The sequence below is a fragment of the Emys orbicularis genome, chromosome 24 (assembly GCF_028017835.1).
Source record: "Emys orbicularis isolate rEmyOrb1 chromosome 24, rEmyOrb1.hap1, whole genome shotgun sequence".
Classification (NCBI taxonomy): Eukaryota; Metazoa; Chordata; order Testudines; family Emydidae; genus Emys; species Emys orbicularis.
Window position 1 is genome coordinate 5,883,726 of NC_088706.1, and position 19,072 is coordinate 5,902,797.

Sequence of the window (19,072 nt, forward strand, 5' to 3'; positions counted from 1 at the left end):
TTATCCGTTCTGTGGGTGACATTCTGCCCATGGATGTGCATGCATACACATCTGAGAGCAGACTTTTCGTCCTTGGTTCCACGTGTTGAGTAACTGCTCAGCCAGGAGGTATATTTTCTTCCCCTTGTTTTTCTGTGGTTTTGATTATCGTTTGCTTAATACACGATGACATGCTGTTTATATTGGTCCAAAGCTCCAAGACCTTTGTGTGTTGCAGAAGTTGCACAGATAAATCACTGCATCAGCCATTGCTAAGGAATACTGCATTACTGCATTCATCTCTTAGGGCTTGTCTGCACTGGCACGTTCCAGCGCTGCACCTTTCTCGCTCAGGGGTGTGAAAAAACATACCCCTGAGCACAGCAAGTTTCAGCGCTGTAAAGCGCCAGTGTAGACAGTGCACCAGCGCTGGGAGCTACGCCCCTTGTAGAGGCTTTAACGTTGCCAGTGTAGACTAGCCCATCAAAAGCTTACAAACTCATTTGGTGACAAATATATGGAGTCTGCTGTGTGACATACAGTGACACTGAACGAAGAAGAATGAGGTATATATAGACAAATTCTGCTGGATGTGTCGCTAAAAATTAAGAGTCCAATATTGCAAACACACACATATATGTAAAAAGATAAGGTGGGTGAGGTAACTTCTTATATTGGACCAACTTCTGTTGGTAAAACAGACAAGCTTTCAAGCTTACACAGAGCTCTTCTTCAGGTCTGGGAAAGGTACTGAGTGTCACAGCTAAATACAAGGGTGCAACAGATAAGGAGTTAACACATCTTGCAAGAGACCGTTCAAGGTGGCGGTTAAGACATCTACAGTCATAGGACAAAGGAGGGTGAGTGCGTTACAAATTGTTGTAATGAGCCATAAAGCCAGTATCTTTATTAACTCCATATTTTTGATGTCCAGCAGAGTAATGAATTTAAGATCCCAGGCTCCTCTTTTGAAAGTGTTGTGCATGTTTCCGTTGAGGACAAGGACTGAGAGGTCAGATATGGAGGGATTGTTCTGTGAAAAGTGTTAAGCCAACTTGTGGAACTCCTTGCCTGAGGAGGTTGTGAAGGCTAGGACTATAACAGGGTTTAAAAGAGAACTGTATAAATTCATGGAGGTTAAGTCCATTAGTGGCTATTGGCCGGGATGGGTAAGGAATGGTGTCCCTAGCCTCTGTTTGTCAGAGGGTGGAGATGGACGGCAGGAGAGAGATCACTTGATCATTACCTGTTAGGTTCACTTCCTCTGGGGCACCTGGCATTGGCCACTGTCAGTAGGCAGGATACTGGGATGGATGGATCTTTGGTCTGACCCAGTACGGCCGTTCTTATGGGGGACAGTATTTTTGTCTTTTATCATTATTCTGTATGAGTTCATTTGAGAGCGTAGTGATTGTCTCGTTTCAGCCACATATTGGGGCATTTAGTGCACTGCACGAGGTATATAGGCCTGTGTAGGACCTATGGATCTTGAAAGGTGTGTTGTGGGGGAGGGTGTTGATCATGTTAGCAGTGGAGATATGTCTGCAGGTCTTGCATCTGTTATTATTGCAGGGATTGGTGTCACTTTGAGTTGGCGTGTCTTGGATTGTTTGAAGGCCAGAAGAGGGGGCTCAGGAAAGATTTCTTGTATGGATTGTAATTGTTTAATGATACTCCATAGGGGTTCCAGTGTGGGGTGGCAGGTGACAACGAGGGGTGTGTGGTTGGAGATAAAAAGACATTACCTCACCCACCTTGCTCTAATATCCGGGGACCAACACGGCTCCAATACCACTGCGAACAACATATAAGTTATTCACATGCATAGTCCCCCATTGACTTAAGGGAGACTGCTCATATGATCAAAGTTAGTGATTGCAGGGTCAGACCCTAAATTCTGCTCTCAGATACACTCATGGCAAAGAGCAGAATTGGCTTTAATATAGATGATCTCTGTATGGATTATAATTACTGAGTTTGTTACATTTAACAAATATGTTGCTTCTTTTTTTGTACTTGGTTTGGTGGCTACTGAGATTTGATTGTCTGAGAATTAAATGAATACAAGCATTACTTTCAAGGGACACTTTTTTATTTTAAAAATATATTTCTCTCTCATTCTAATGTAACAGAGCAATGTACATGAAAATAAGTTTTAAAACCTCATCTATGTTCTGGCTTTTATGCTGTTTGCTCAACATCTTGCAGGATGGGCCATTTTGCTGGATGTGTTGTTTTTGTGCATCTTTGCATAGTACTATTTACTGTCACAAAACTAGACCCCCCCTGCACTGCATAATGCAAGTAGCAACACAAGAAGCTTTCCAACTGCAGTCACGTTTGTTTCTCATGTTTCACGCAGCAGATGAACATTAGGGGGAGCTAAAGACCGCTGCATGAAGGCGAATCGGAATCCTTCCCAGGCCGTCAGATTACAGTTTAGGTTAGAGATAAGGGATTATTGGGCACTGTGATGAATCTTGTCATTTGTTAAAAAATCATATACATTGTTGGTAACCACAGGGACTGCACCTTGCCGCAGTGGGAAGGCTTGTGTGTTCCAATGACCCTGTGAGCTAGGCCTGAAGAAGTTTAAACTCCCGGTAGGGCTACACAAGCCAGACATGTCAAAAGGGTAGGGACGAGATGGAAAGCAGTCCATTGGTCTTCCACGTTTGGGGTGGAGTGATAGGCCAATAACCTATCCTGGCAAAAAAGTCAACAAGGCAGCCATTCTGGCAGACAGCATGAACTCAAGTGCAAGCCATATATGTCCTGAAAAGGGGACTAGAAGCTAGGTCAGGGGTAGGCAACCTGCGGCACACGAGCTGATTTGCAGTGGCACTCACACTGCCCGGGTCCTGGTCACCAGTCCAGGGGGGTTCTGCATTTTAATTTAATTTTAAATGAAGCTTCTTAAACATTTTAAAAACCTTATTTACTTTACATACAACAATAGTTTAATTATATATTATAGACTTATAGAAAGAGACCTTTAAAAACGTTAAAATGTATTACTGGCACGCAAAACCTTAAATTAGTGTGAATAAATGAAGACTCGGCACCAGGGCCGGCTCCAGGCACCATCCGACCAAGCACGTACTTGGGGCGGCACCTGGTAAGGGGCGGCCAATCTTGGGGTGGCGGGGGGGCGCTCAGGGTTTTGGGTTTTTTTGGGTTCGGTCGGGCGGCGCTGGGGGTGGGGTGGGTTGTTTTTGTTTCGGCGGCTGGGCGCACGGGGGGTGGGATTCGGCAGCAGCGCTCTGCGGGGGGGGGTGGCGGCGCGGCGGGGCGCTCTGCGGGGGGGGGGTGTTCGGCAGCGCAGCTCGGCCGTGGGGGTGTTTGGCAGCGCGGTGCTCAGCAGGAGGTGTGTGTGGCGGCGGGGGGGTTCGGCAGCGCGGCGCTCGGCGGGGGGTTCAGCAGCGCAGCGCTTCGTGGGGGGGGTGTTCAGCAGCGCTCGGTGGGGGGGTTTGGCGGCACAGCGTTCAGCGGCGCTCCGCGGGGGGGCCGTTCGGCTGCGCGGCGCTCCGCGGGGGGCTGGGGGGTTCAGCGGGGCTCCACGGGGGAGCTGGGGGGTTCGGCAGTGCTCCGCGGCGGGCTGGGGAGGTGGCGTCGCGATGCTGAGCGTGTGTGTTATGGCGGCGCTATGAAGGGCGGCACTCTTTTTTTTTTGGCTTGGGGCGGCAAAAAAGTTAGAGCCGGCCCTGCTCGGCACACCACTTCTGAAAGGTTGCTGATCCCTGAGCTAGGTAGTGGAGTTACGTAGGAGAGCCACTTTTTTCCCCCCTAAGTGTCTTGGGCTGCCTTACTTTTTGCATGGGTTCCCTATTGATTGCTCAGGGGGGTGATGTGTGTTTACTCATTTTCCCCAAATGCATTCGCTAGCCTCACTGTGTTCCTGTACCCAGTTATCCTCGACAGATGGTGATGTCACAGATGTGGCTCACCCTTACCCCCAATCCCATGTAGGAAGGGGTATTCACCACATGTCAAATCTGAGAGTTGATCCCCTACACCAGTGGTTCTCAAACTTTTGTACCGGTGACCCCTTTCACATAGCAAGCCTCTGAGTGCGACCCCTCTTATAAATTAAAAACACTTTTTTATATATTTAACACCATTATAAATGCTGGAGGGAAAGCGGGGTTTGGGGTGACAGCTCGTGACCCCCCCATGTAATAACCTCGCGACCCCCTCAGGGATCCCGACCCCCTGTTTGAGAACCCCTGCCCTACACTGAGTTCTATCCTGCAGCCCTTACTTGGGCAATACTCCCATTGACTTCACTTGGAGGATCAAGTCAATTCATGACTACCGCCCACATCCATTGTATTAAATATTATTTTCCCTTCAACTCAATAAATTGCACATGTCAATAGAGCTACTTGGGGTTTATATCAAAATAACCGAGAGCAGAATATGGTCAATTAATTGTCAAGGGATTAGGAAGAAATTTCTCATAGGGGAAGGTTATTCCATAATTGTCCATTTGGGGGTTTCTTGCAGCTCCCTCTGAGACATCTGGTACTAAGCAGTGTTGGAGAATGATCACTGGACTAGGTGGACCATTGGTCAGATCCAGTCTGGGTGCAGGGGTCCTATGTTCTTATGTTTTCAGACATGTTGGCAACTTGCTGTGGACGCATATGGCACCATTGTAAATAATTAAGAAAAGAATGTGAGAGAGGGAAGGAGGGCCTAAAGGAATGCAAAGGGGAAGAAGAAGAAAAAGAAGGGAAACAAATGCAACTTTAGAGTTAATTACTGTTGTTTGAATTGAATTTATGCATATTCAGTCCTATGTTTTATTTAGGAACAGCTGTCAAGGATGTGATTTATTATTAGTGCTGTCAAACGATTAAATATTTTTGGATGTTTTCTACATTTTCAAATATATCGATTTAAATTACAACACTATACAAAGTGTACAGTGCTCACTTTATATTTATGTTTGATTACAAGTATTTGCACTGTAAAACAAATCATATTTTTCAATTCACCTAATACAAATACTGTAATGACATCTCTTTATCATGAAAGTTGAACATACAAATGTAGAATTATGTACAAAAAAACCTGAATCCCAAAATAAAACAATGTAAAATTTTAGAGCCTGCAAGTCCACTCAGTCCTACTTCTTGTTCAGCCAATAACTCAGACCAACAAGCTTGTTTACATTTGCAGGAGATAATGCTGCCTGCTTCTTGTTTACAATGTCACCTGAAAGTGAGAACAGGCGTTCGCATGGCACTGTTGTAGCTGGCATTGCAAGATATTTACGTCCCAGATGCGCTAAAGATTCATATGTCCCTTCATGCTTCAACCACCATTCCAATGGATATGCGTCCATGCTGATGACGGGTTCTGCTTGATAACCATCCAAAGCAGTGCGGACCGACGCATGCTCATTTTCATTATCTGAGTCAGATGCCACCAGCAGAAGGTTGATTTTCTATTTTGGTGGTTCAGGATCTGTAGTTTCCGCATCGCAGTGTTGCTCTTTTAAGACTTCCGAAAGCATGCTCCACACCTCATCCCTCTCAGATTTTGGAAGGCACTTCAGATTCTTAAACCTTGGGTCGAGTGCTGTAGCTATCTTTAGAAATCTCACATTGGTACCTTCTTTATGTTTTCTGAAATCTGCAGTGAAAGTGTCCTTAAAATGAACAACATGTGCTGGGTCATCATCCAAGACCACTATAACATGAAATATATGGCAGAACGCAGATAAAACAGAGCAGGGGTCATACAATTCTCCCCCAAGGAGTTCAGTCACAAATTTAATTAACGCATTATTTTTTTAACGATCGTCATTAGCATGGAAGCATTTCCTCTGGAATGGTGGCCAAAGCATGAAGGGGCATACGAATGTTTAGCATATCTGGCACGTAAATTTCTTGCAATGCCGGTTACAAAAGTGTCATGCAAACGCCTGTTCTCATTTTCTGGTGACATTGTAAATAAGAAGATGGCAGCATTATCTCCTGTAAATGCAAACAAACTTGTTTGTCTGAACAAGAAGTAGGACTGAGTGGACTTGTAGGCTTTGAAGTTTTACATTGTTTTGTTTCTGAGTGCAGTTATGTAACAACAACAAAATCTACATTTGTAAATTGCACTTTCACAACAAAGATTGCACTACAGTACTTGTAAGAGGTGAATTGAAAAATACTATTTCTTTTGTTTATCATTTTTACAGTGCAAATATTTGTAATAAAATTATACAATTTGATTTCAATTACAACACAGCATACAATATATGTGAAAATGTAGAAAAACATCCAAAATGTTTAATATATTTCAATTAGTATTCTATTGTTTAACAGTGCGATTAAAACTGCGATTAATCACGATTAATTTTTTGAGTTAATCGCGTGAGTTAACTGCAATTCATTGACAGCCCTATTTATTATGTATATCTATTTTTTATTTTGCCAGCCCTTCCCTCTTTGATCTTGTTGGGTGTGGCCCAAAGAATACTTTGCCGAGGGCAAGCCTGCCCCACTAGTTATCATGCTATAGAGTTGCCCAATAGTTGCACAATTTATTAGCACTGCAGGCAGTTATGCAATTTAAATTAGTAAAATATGTGACAGCATAGCCGAGAAGCCATTTTTCAAATGCTTAGAACAATATCACCAATTCCAAGCATTCACAAATAGCGAGTCAGGTACCCCCAAAATAAAGAGATGGGCTGGGGAAAAAAATGAGATTTTTGGAAATAGTAAGTTTGGGGGTCTTTTTCATTTGCCTTCTGGTGTTTGAGCCTTTAGGCTTCATCTTTTCAAGCTTTCCTGCTAAAAACGTACCTCGTTCTTTACAAAATGACAGCTAAGATTCTCACGTCATCACAGAACTCCAGGAGCTGGGTCTCTAAGGGTATGTCTACACTACAGGATTAATTCGAATTTATATAATTCGAATTTAGGAAACCGATTTTATAAATTCGAATGTATTCGGCCACACTAGGCACCATTAATTCGGTGGTGTGCGTCCAAGCTACCATAGTAGCATCGATTTCCAGAGCGTTGCATTGTGGGTAGCTTTTACATAGCTATCCCATAGTTCCCGCAGTCTCCACCCCCCTTGGAATTCTGGGTTGAGACCCCAGTGCATGATGGGGCAAAAAACATTGTCGCAGGTAGTTCTGGGTACAGCCTCCCCCTCCCTCCCTGAAAGCAACGGCAGACAACCATTTCGCGCCTTTTTTCCTGAGTGAACTCTGCAGACTCCATTCTGCATCAAGCATGGATCCCGTTGTGCTCCAGAACGCAGTCTTGAACATTATAAACACCTCGCGCTTTCTCGTGGAGTTTATGCTTACACAGGACCAGAAAAAAGAGGCGAGGAGGAGGAGGAGGCGGCGATTGCAGCGCAGCGACCAGCGTGATGAGGACATGGACACGGACACAGAATTCTCTGAGACCGCGGGCCCCGGTGCTTTGGAGATTATGATGTTAATGGGCCAGGTTATAGGCTTTGAACGCCGATTCTGGGCCCGGGAAACAAGCACAGACTGGTGGGACCGCATAGTGTTGCAGGTGTGGGACGATTCCCAGTGGCTGAGAAACTTTCGCATGCGTAAGGGCACTTTCATGGAACTTTGTGACTTGCTTTCCCCTGCCCTGAAGCGCCAGAATACCAAGATGAGAGCAGCCCTCACAGTTGAGAAGCGAGTGGCGATAGCCCTGTGGAAGCTTGCAACGCCAGACAGCTACCGGTCAGTCGGGAATCAATTTGGAGTGGGCAAATCTACTGTGGGGGCTGCTGTGATGCAAGTAGCCAAAGCAATCACGGAGGTGCTGCTACGAAAGGTAGTGACTCTGGGAAATGTGCAGGTCATAGTGGATGGCTTTGCTGCAATGGGATTCCCTAACTGTGGTGGGGCAATAGATGGAACCCATATTCCTATCTTGGCACCGGAGCACCAGGGTACCCAGTACATAAACCGCAAGGGGTACTTCTCAATGGTGCTGCAAGCACTTGTGGATCACAAGGGACGTTTCACCAACATCCATGTGGGCTGGCCGGGAAGGGTTCATGACGCTCGCGTCTTCAGGAACACCAATCTGTTTAAACGGCTGCAGCAAGGGACTTACTTTCCGGACCAGAAAATAACCGTGGGGGATGTTGAAATGCCAATTGTTATTCTTGGGGACCCAGCCTACCCCTTAATGCCATGGCTCATGAAGCCATACACAGGCAGCCTGGACAGGAGTCAGGAGTTGTTCAACTACAGGCTGAGCAAGTGCAGAATGGTGGTAGAATGTGCATTTGGCCGTTTAAAAGGTCGCTGGCGATCCTTATTGACTCGCTCAGACCTCAGCCAAACCAATATCCCCATTGTTATTACTGCTTGCTGTGTGCTTCACAATCTCTGTGAGAGCAAGGGGGAGACCTTTATGGCAGGGTGGGAGGCTGAGGCAAATCGCCTGGCTGCTGATTACTCGCAGCCAGACACCAGGGCGATTAGAAGAGCACACGATGAAGCGCTGCGCATTAGGGAAGCTTTGAAAACCAGTTTCATGACTGGCCAGGCTACAGTGTGAAATTTATGTTTGTTTATCCTTCCTGAAAACCCGCCCCCTTTATTGACTCATTCTCTGTAAGGAACCCACCCTCCCCCTTCCCCCAGCTTGCTTTCAAAGGAAATAAAGTCACCATTGTTTAAAAATCATTTATTCTTTATGAATTGATTATAAAAAGAGGGAGAGAACCTGAGTGGGGTTTGGGAGGAGGATCAGCGGGAAGGAAAAGCCCAGTAAAAAAAGGTTAAGAAAATGGCAGCCTTTTGCTTGGGCTGTCCACTGGGGTGGAATGGGAGGGTGTACGGAGCCTCCCCCCCCGTGTTCTTACACATCTGGGTGGGGAGGCTATGGAAAATGGTGAGGAGGTAGGGGGGTTATACAGGGGCTGTAGCGGCACAGAACCTGAGTGGGGTTTGGGAGGAGGATCAGCGGGAAGGAAAAGCCCAGTAAAAAAAGGTTAAGAAAATGGCAGCCTTTTGCTTGGGCTGTCCACTGGGGTGGAATGGGAGGGTGTACGGAGCCTCCCCCCCCGTGTTCTTACACATCTGGGTGGGGAGGCTATGGAAAATGGTGAGGAGGTAGGGGGGTTATACAGGGGCTGTAGCGGCACAGAACCTGAGTGGGGTTTGGGAGGAGGATCAGCGGGAAGGAAAAGCCCAGTAAAAAAAGGTTAAAAAAATGGCAGCCTTTTGCTTGGGCTGTCCACTGGGGTGGAATGGGAGGGTGTATGGAGCCTCCCCCCCCGTGTTCTTACACGTCTGGGTGTGGAGGCTATGGAACATGGTGAGGAGGTAGGGGGGTTATACAGGGGCTGTAGCGGCACTCGGTTCTCCAGCAGCCGTTCCTGAAGCTCCACCAGACGCCGGAGCATGTCTGTTTGCTCACGCAGCAGCCCCAGCGTTGCTTCCCGACTCCTCTGATCTTCCTGCCGCCACCTCTCATCTCGAGCGTCTCTCCTCTCCTCACGTTGGTCCCTTCTGTCCTCACGTTGGTCCCTCATGTCCTCACGTTGGTCCCTCATGTCCTCACGTTGGTCCCTCCTGTCCTCACGGTCACTGGCTTCTTTCCTATACTTGCAAACCGTCTCCTTCCACTCATTCAGATGAGCTCTTTCATTCCTGGTGGATTGCATGATTTCGGAAAACATCTCTTCTCTCGTTTTTTTTTTACGACGCCTTATCTGGGATAGCCTTCGGGAAGGAGGAGGGAGGCTTGAAACATTTGCACCTGCTGGAGGGAGTGAAAAAAGGAGAGAATTTTTTTAAAAGATACATTTTTCAGAACAATGCTTATACTCTTTCACGGTGTATACTATTCACATTACATAGCACATGTGATTTCTGTGCAAGGTCGCATTTTGCCTCTTAATATTGAGTGCCTGTGGCTTTGCTGCTAGAGATCACAGACGCAGGTCGGGGCAACAGAATTCACCTTGCATGCTGCCATGGTAAGCCACTGTCTTTAGGCTTCTGCGCCCTGCTTTCCCACATACCAAGCAAAGCCCGTCGTGCTGCAGTTTTCCTGTTAGCTTGTTTTCTGCTGCTGAAGGTTAACACCCCCCCCCCCCATCCAATTCTCTGGGATGAGTGCTTTATCCCTCCCCCCACCGCCTGGCTGGTATCAGGGAAGATCCCAGCAGGAACCAAACTAACACCCCCCCCCCACCCGCCATGAATTCTCTGGGATGAGTGCTTTATCCCTCCCCCCACCGCGTGGCTGGTATCAGGGAAGATCCCTGCAGGAACCAAACTAACACCCCCCCCCCCACCCGCCATGAATTCTCTGGGATGAGTGCTTTATCCCTCCCCCCACCGCGTGGCTGGTATCAGGGAAGATCCCAGCAGGAACCAAACTAACACCCCCCCCCACCCGCCATGAATTCTCTGGGATGAGTGCTTTCTCCCTCCCCCCACCGCGTGGCTGGTATCAGGGAAGATCCCTGCAGGAACCAAACTAACACCCCCCCCCCACCCGCCATGAATTCTCTGGGATGAGTGCTTTATCCCTCCCCCCACCGCCTGGCTGGTATCAGGGAAGATCCCTGCTAGCAAAACGCGAAAAGCTCTGGGCCAATCCTCCCCCCCCCCTTGCACTTGGCTAAATGCAGGGAAGGATTTCTTTTCAGCCACAGGCAAACAGCCCAGTAGGAACGGCCACCTCAGTCCCCTTAATTAAATTCCCTTATTTCAACCAGGTTACCCTAAGCGATATCACTCTCCTGAGGATTACACAGCAAGATAAAGAACGGATGTTGCTTGAATGCCAGCAAACACCGGGACCATACGCTGCCAGGCTCTGTCAGGCAATGATACCAGATTACTTGCTACTAGCATGGCGTGGTCAAGTGTCCTACCATGGAGGACGGAATAAGGCTGCACTGCCCAGAAACCTTGTGGCAAGGCTTTTGGAGTACCTCCAGGAGAGCTTCATGGAGATGTCCCTGGAGGATTTCCGCTCCATCCCCAGACATGTTAACAGACTTTTCCAGTAGCTGTACTGGCTGCGAATGCATCCCAAGTGCTCAGGGCAAATTAATCATTAAAAATGCTTGCTTTTAAACCATGTTTTATATTTTAAAAGGTAAACTCACCTGAGGTCCCTTCCATGGGGTCATGGTCTTGGGTGCTGGCTTGGGAGGCTTGGGAGGGTACTTCAGTCAGGGTGAGAAACAGTTCCTGGCTGTTGGGGAGAACGGAGAGCTGGGTGCTCTCTGCCAGCTCGTCCTCCTCCTCCTCCTCTTCCCCTTCCGCGGAATCATCAGGTGTCCCTGATGAGATTATCCCCAGCTCGGAATCCACAGTCAGAGGTGGGGTAGTGGTGGCGGCCCCCCCTAGAAATGCATTTAGCTCAGCGTAGAAGCGGCATGTCCGCGGCTCTGACCCGGAGCGACCGTTTGCCTCCTTTGCTTTTTGATAGGCTTGTCTGAGCTCCTTGACTTTCACGCGGCACTGATCTGTGTCCCTATTGTGGCCTCTCTCCATCATGCCCTTGGAAATTTTTTCATAAGTTTTGGCATTTCGTCTTTTCGAACGCAGTTCAGCTAGCACTGAATCCTCTCCCCATATAGAGATCAAATCCAGTACCTCCTGTACGGTCCATGCTGGTGCTCTTTTTCGATTATCAGCCTGCATGGTTACCTGTGCTGATGAGCTCTCTGTGGTCACCTGTGCTCTCCACGCTGTGCAAACAGGAAATGAAATTCAAATGTTCCCGGGGCTTTTCCTGTCCACCTGGCCAGTGCATGCGAGTTCAGATTGCTGGCCAGAGCGGTCACAATGGTGCACTGTGGGATAGCTCCTGGAGGCCAATAACATCGAATTGCGGCCACACTAACGCTAATTCGAATTGACAAATTCGATTTTGGCGCTACTCCGCTCGTCGGGGTGGAGTACAGAAATCGAATTAAAGGGCCCTTTAATTCGAATTAAATGGCTTCGTTGTGTGGACGGTTCCAGAGTTAATTCGAATTAAAGCCACTAAATCCGAATTAAAGGTGTAGTGTAGACCAGGAACACCAACTATTGTTAGACTCACAATAAAATGGTGAGAGAGAACAGAATTTTGTAATTAACATCCCACTCCTCTGCCTCTGAGTCATCCAATGACTCTGCCTCACTGAGGAACAGCCACTAATCAGCTGTTTCTAACCATATGGCTACACTAGCACTTTCGTCAGTAAAACTTTTGTCGGTCAGGGGTGTGAAAAAAAACACCCTCCTGACCGACATAAGTTACACCAACAGACGAGCCGGTGTGGACAGCGGTATGTCAGCGGGAGATGCTCTCCGGCCAACATAACTACCACTGGTCATTGGGGATGGTTTAATTATGCTGACGGGAGAGCACAGATCAGCTACATAGGAGACCTTACAGCGACATAGCCGCAGTGGTACAGCTGTGCCACTTTAAAGTCTATAGTGTAGATATAGCTGAAGTGATCAATACACAATGCCTTATATTCTTTTGTCCAGCAGAAAATGTCTCTCTCTTTTCCTCACATGCTTTCAACAGGATTTGGGGGCACCCAAGAAATGCAGGCTTAGAGCATTGCAGATGTGGGGGTATATGTCAGAGGCCTTATTGTCCGAATTTATTTGTAGTTTTCAGGCTTGATTCTGATCTTTCTTCCACCATGATAGAATCATAGAATATCAGGGTTGGAAGGGACCTCAGGAGGTATCTAGTCCAATCCCCGGCTCAAAGCAGGACCAACACCAACTAAATCATCCCAGCCAGGGCTTTGTCAAGCCGGGCCTTAGCTCCATTGACTCAGCACCTCTGAAAACCAGGTCACTTATTTAGGCTACGATGGGATTAGATATGGAGTCAGAACCCGGGCATAAGGCGTGCACGTCTGAACCTTTTGCCCATATTGCCCTAGAGTGAAATTCATTGTGGGGATAGCAGTTATGGAAGGCCCTAATGCTACAGAACCTGCTGTTCTGCTGCTCTTGAAAGCAGTCAGGGTTGCACACCTCCTGCCGATGGCACTGCTCAGCACCACACTCTATCGTCATAGCCCCCCAAACGGGGGGGGGGGGTTGGTTCCTCTAACTGATGATCCTTGTTACCATAGTATCTGAGCACCTCTCCATTTTTAATGCATTTATCCTCACAGCGCCCCTGTGAGGCAGGGTAGTGCTACTGTCCCCATTTTACAGATGGGGAACCGAGGCACAGAGAGGCTAAGGGCCAGAGGTTAAAAGTTACTTCGGTGCCCAGTGGGATTTTCAAAAGCCTCTGGGTGCCTAACTCCCATTTAAATCTGAACACCATTGAAAATCTGGCCCTAAGTGACTTGACCAGGGTTACACAGGAAACCTGAGGTAGAGTTCACAGACTTGAACCTGTTTTTCTCAAGTCCCAGACCTGCCACTCACCCACCCCCAACCACTGGGCAATCCTTCCTTCCCACATGATGGATCTTTCCACCCTTCACGATGACACACAGCCAGAGGCCACAAAACCCTACATAGTATGGGGATATTATTCCAGGCCTGAGGCCAGAGAGTGGCTGTGAAACAGATCTGCCTACTTGCCGGTGAGTTGAGGGTGAACTTTGCCTTCCAAAACCCACTTCCCTTAGCTTTGTGATGGGGTGGTGACTGCCGCACCATTAATGAGTTGGTTGTCTGAAACAACGTGGAAAACATATTTACAAAATCTTTGCCGTTCACTTTTAAATGAGCAATAAATATGATCTAGGATAAAATCAATATCACCATCCTCCTTTGTCCTTCTCAAGCACCTTTGTCACAGGACAGCTTGTCCCTGTGAGTAGACTGGGCCCCTGTGTCAGAGCAGGTGAGCCCAATCCAGCCAATTAAAAGGGGCTGAGCTACACCTGGGCCTATAAAGAGCTTCTTAGAGGCCTAGCAGAGGGAGAGTGATCGGGACAGGCTGTACCTGGGGAAGGACAGCCATGGTGGAGTGGAGCTAACAGCTATGGCAAGTCCCTAGAGCAGTGGTTCTCAACCTATTTACCATTGTGGGTCGCATCCAATACTACCTGTATGGCCCTGAGAATGTCACATGGGCCGCAGCTGTGTGTTGATTGGGCCGCAAGTGGCCGCGGGTTGAGAACCATGGCCCTAGAGCAAGGAGCCAGCCAGGTGCTCAGGCAGGCAGCCCTTCTCCTGAGCTGAGCTGACTCGAAGTAGGAAATTGCCAGGGACAAGGTGCCATAGACTCCTGGCAGGGGTGGCCTGAAGCCTGAGAGCAAAGAATGAGTGTTTTCTGTTTGCTCACTTCTGAAAGAGAATAAACCTGCTGCTTGAAAGAGACTGGGCGTGGCAGTAACATACTTGGCCGATAGCTGGGAAGACAGAAGCACCCGCTTGGTGACAGCCTTTCATCTGAGGATCTAAAACCACGTTACAAACACTAATGACACAACACCCCTCTTCTCTGGTTATCATCCCCCTGGCACAGATGGGAAACCAGGTAGAGAGAGATCGGGTAAAGTGACTTGCGCCAATCTCACACAAGTCCCAGGCAGATCTAGAAATAGAACCTAGGAGTCCCGAGTCCCCTCAAGTCCTTGTTCATTGTGGTGGTTCTGCCCCACTCAGGAAAAAAAGATAAATAAAATCACAGAAAAATAAACATGCCTTCAGCCACTGCAATATGTAATATTGTGATGGGTTGGATCACAGAACCCCCCTTGGGAGCTGCCACCTGATGTGTCAAGACTACTTCTGCTCCTGTTTTCCGTGCCAGCTCGGGACCCCAGCACCCTGTCTTGCTGAACCAGACACGTCCGTCTGCTCCAACACAGACCCAGGGTCTGAATTACTCGCCCCAAAGCTGCAGACTTAACTGAAAGCAGTTTACAGAAGTGTTCTTGTCTTTAACACTCAGATGCCCAACTCCCAGTGGGGTCTAAACCCAAATAAATCCGTTTTACCCTGTATAAAGCTTATACAGGGTAAACTCATAAATTGTTCGCCCTCTATAACACTGATAGAGAGATATGCACAGCTTTTTGCCCCCTCCCCCCCCCCAGGTATTAATACATACTCTGGGTTAATTAATAAGTAAAAAGTGATTTTATTAAATACAGAAAGTAGGATTTAAGTGGTTCCAAGTATTGATAGACAGAACAAAGTGAATTACCAAGTAAAATAAAACACACAAATCTAAACCTAATACAGTAATACAACTGAATACAGGTAAAATCTCACCCTTAGAGATGTTTCAATACGTTTCTTTTCTCAGACTGGACACCTTCCTAGTCTGGGCACAATCCTTTCCCCTGGTACAGCTCTTGTTCCAGCTCAGGTGGTAGCTAGGGGATTCCTCATGATGGCTCTCCCCTTTGTTCTGTTCCACCCACTTATATATCTTTTGCATAAGGCGGGAATCCTTTGTCCCTCTGGGTTCCCACCCCTCCTCACTGGAAAAGCACCAGGTTAAAGATGGATTCCAGTTCAGGTAACATGATCACATGTCACTGTAAGACCCCAAGCCTTCATTCCTCCCAGCCTGACTCACAGGAAGGCCTGCCTGCAAACAGAGCCATCCACAATCAATTGTCCTGGTTGATGGGAGCCATCAAGATTCCAAACCACCATTAATTGCCCACACTTTGCATAATTACAATAGGCCCACAGAGTTATATTTCATATTTCTAGTTTTAGATACAAGAGCGCTACATTTATAGACATAGGATGAACACAGTAGATTATAAGCTTTGTAATGATACCTTACAAGAGACCTTTTGCATGAAGCATATTCCAGTTACATTATATTCACGCTTTAGCATATTTTTATAAAATCATATAGCCTGCAACGTCACAAGTATAACCTGTGGAGATGTGATTTCAGCCTTCATTCTTAAAGAAAAAGTAAGTTTCTAGCCCTCGTGGCTGTGGAGAAAATGTGAAGCCAGTGCAGCCTAAAGGTTTAAAAGCAGAAGGCAAAAAGAACACCAACGCTAGTATTTTTACAGAATCTCATGATTTTAAAGCCAATCTCATGATTTTTGGTGAGCCCGACTCATGGTTTTTGAACAACTGGGGTTGGCGATACTATATAATAATGGCTCCAAAGCAGCCATTGCAAAGGTGCTGGTAGTTTTAACAGAGTGGCAGAGAACTAAAGGGACTTCCAAAGGGCCTTCGATTAATGAGGGTGTGTGCAGCTAAAGGGAACCAAAGCAGAGCTATGTTACCCCACCTAAACTCTTGTCCTAAAGCCACAACAGCGAACTCAACCACTACCCAATGCTCCTTTTCATAGATTAATACAGTGCTTGTCCATAAGGGATACAGCATGACGGACGGGTGAGTTATTCCAAGAGATGTGAATGAGAGGAAGGTACAGAAAGTGCCATTGAAAACACAGTAGTTGTCCCTCCACCGTAGGGTGACCAGACAGCAAGTGTAAAAAATCGGGACAGGGGGTGGGGGGTATTAGGTGCCTATATAAGAAAAAGCTCCCCAAATCGGGACTGCCCCTATAAAATGGGGACATCTGGTCACCCTACTCCACAGTGATTGTGGTACTAATGGATCTCCTAAGTATAGGGATTACAGCAATGACCTGGTATGGTGATGGTTACGTTGGCAGTGTGACTACCATACAGTGGCTCATATACACAGATACCTAGAGAGTAATAAAAATACATTATGGAAACACCCCAGTAGAAATAAATATACATTGCCAAGTAGAAATGCAATTCCACATTCAGTGTCCCTCACAGCGACATGCCCTTGGAATAAGAGTTTATTTAAACAGTCAAACAGGTGAGACACATGAATCATCAGCCACATGATGCCTTCTGGATCCAGGCATGTTCAAAATGACTCACCATCTATTGGCAGCTCCATTCGCAAAGGAGCATCCAGAGTCAGAGAGACACCTGCCAGGAAAAGAGAAGGGATAAGTGTATATTCTCCCCAAGCTGCTCAGTGAGCCGGGACAGGAGGGATCGGGTCATGTGCAGCAAGTCATCGGGAGCATGTTGCATAGCAGGGCTGCTAAATGAAGTAGATGGAGTCTCTTTCCAGGGCTCTGAGAAAAACCACCAACCAACTCAGAAAGTCCCTAATGTATATTGTCTGTAACCCAGCCATCACCAGCGCACCTAGTAGCTCAATATTGTTATTAAGACACAAGAAACACCATCCCTAGCTGAGCTGTTTGTGGCGATTGAACGCAGCCCCTTTGGATCCGAAAGCAGGAACTACTGCCTGAACCAAGGGATCTGAGCTTGAGTAGCAGATACATACACCTCCGCCGGCCGTTAGAGAGGGACAAAGAGCCCACACTGCGCTAGCAGGGGTAACACTTGCCAAATTAGGCCAAAGGGCACCACCCTGTCCTTGCTGCCCCGTGAGTCGCCCCTAATACTTAGCTTTTAGGCACAACAAGTGTAGGAGAGCAGCCTGATGCCCCAACTAGGTATGCAACATCAAAGTAGGTGGGGAGAGGAGCATTACTGGAGATGATCCTCCACCATATCAGAAGAGGGACCAGACTCAAACTCAGGAGAAATTGAGAGGAAGGCAGTTCCTAACCCTAAAGACAACCCTTGTCTGGGCTGTCATGCTAATGAAAGGTGCATGACTGAGCGCTCTGGAAAGCCAAGACCTTTGAGTAGCCTAGCAAGCAGCAGTGAAGGCTGCCATGGGAGGAACCACCTCTGGAGGCGATTCAGTCTCCCCGACCCATTGCATCCTTGGCCTCCCCGCTGAGCCCGTCAGCCAAGGGGCCAATTGCCATGGTGTTTATTTTGTGATGTGGACACCTCACTGCCGGGAACTGGACTGAACCCGTAATTAGGGCTGGGATGAGCCGATTTTTGTTAGTCAAGGTTGTGAGCTCAACTCTCCACCCCACCTCACCTAAAGTCCCCATAGCCAAGTCCCCCCTCCTCATCTCATGTAAGGATGTACTCATTGGAGAACAAAATATAATTATCGATAAACAAAAGGCGGACAGGCCAAGCCCTTCCAATTGATCAAAGTGAGAGAGAAGGACCAGGAGGGCATTGATCCTTTCACAGTTCATTTCCCATTCCTCCCCTGCTACTGCTGGTTTCTTCGTTTGGATTCTCCCTTTTATTTCCCTCATTTCACACCCCTGAGTCTGCCCTGCTGGACCCCGATGCCTGTCTCCCTGCTAACTTCTGCTTGCCTCTTCCCTGTCTCTCACTCCTGCTAATATCAGAATACTTTATGTTCTCTGTCTCCCTCCAGCGAACTGCCTAGTTCCAGCGGGGTTATCACAACTGCCCAGCTCCAGCTGCCACCGAATCTCCTGAGCCCAGCGGGCCATCCCATCTCACCTCACAGCGAACGTGCTGTTGGCTGACTAGACCACACCAAACAAGGATGGGAGATTGCTCCATACGCACCCCATCACCACCAACTCGTTCCATGCAAGCAGCCGAACAAACGATCCGACACTAACATCTTTGGAACATGCTCCCACGCCATTGCACTGAAGTTCAACTCTGGTCACCTAGCGAGGAGAGAGCCTCCATATCCTGCTACCGAGCCCCCAAGCCAGAACTAAACCAGACTAGCAGGTCTGACATTCCGTCCAGGCGACATGGTGACGCTTACCCATTTTCTGGTACGTGACATTTATGCCATAATGCAAAGCAGAGATAGGACAAGCTGGGCCTGCAAGCTGCAGAACATCGGTCACTATCATTCTACTGCACTTTACCTTCTCCACATCCCCTCTTCTCCGTGATCACTCTTGAGTCAATGTTATCTGTAGCTCTTATATGGCCATTTGTCTCTCTCTCTGTCACTGAAGTGCAGCCACCTCTGGGGTGGAAACACAACAGCCATTCTCCGCCACCAACACCACAGGAAGGAATGCCAAAACCAGCATATCCAGTTCAATCTACCGGAGAAACAGTCACAGGATGTAAGTGAACAATAATGATAAACAACCTTCCTAGCCTTTCCTGTCTCAGTGTTCAAAAGCACCTGCGGGTGTTAGACACCTCCCACCCTTTGACTGTCAATGCGTGCCTGACTCCCTGTGGCACTTTTGAAAGCCCTGCCCCTTGTCGCTAATCTTGTTTAGACTGTAAAAAGGAGTGTTGG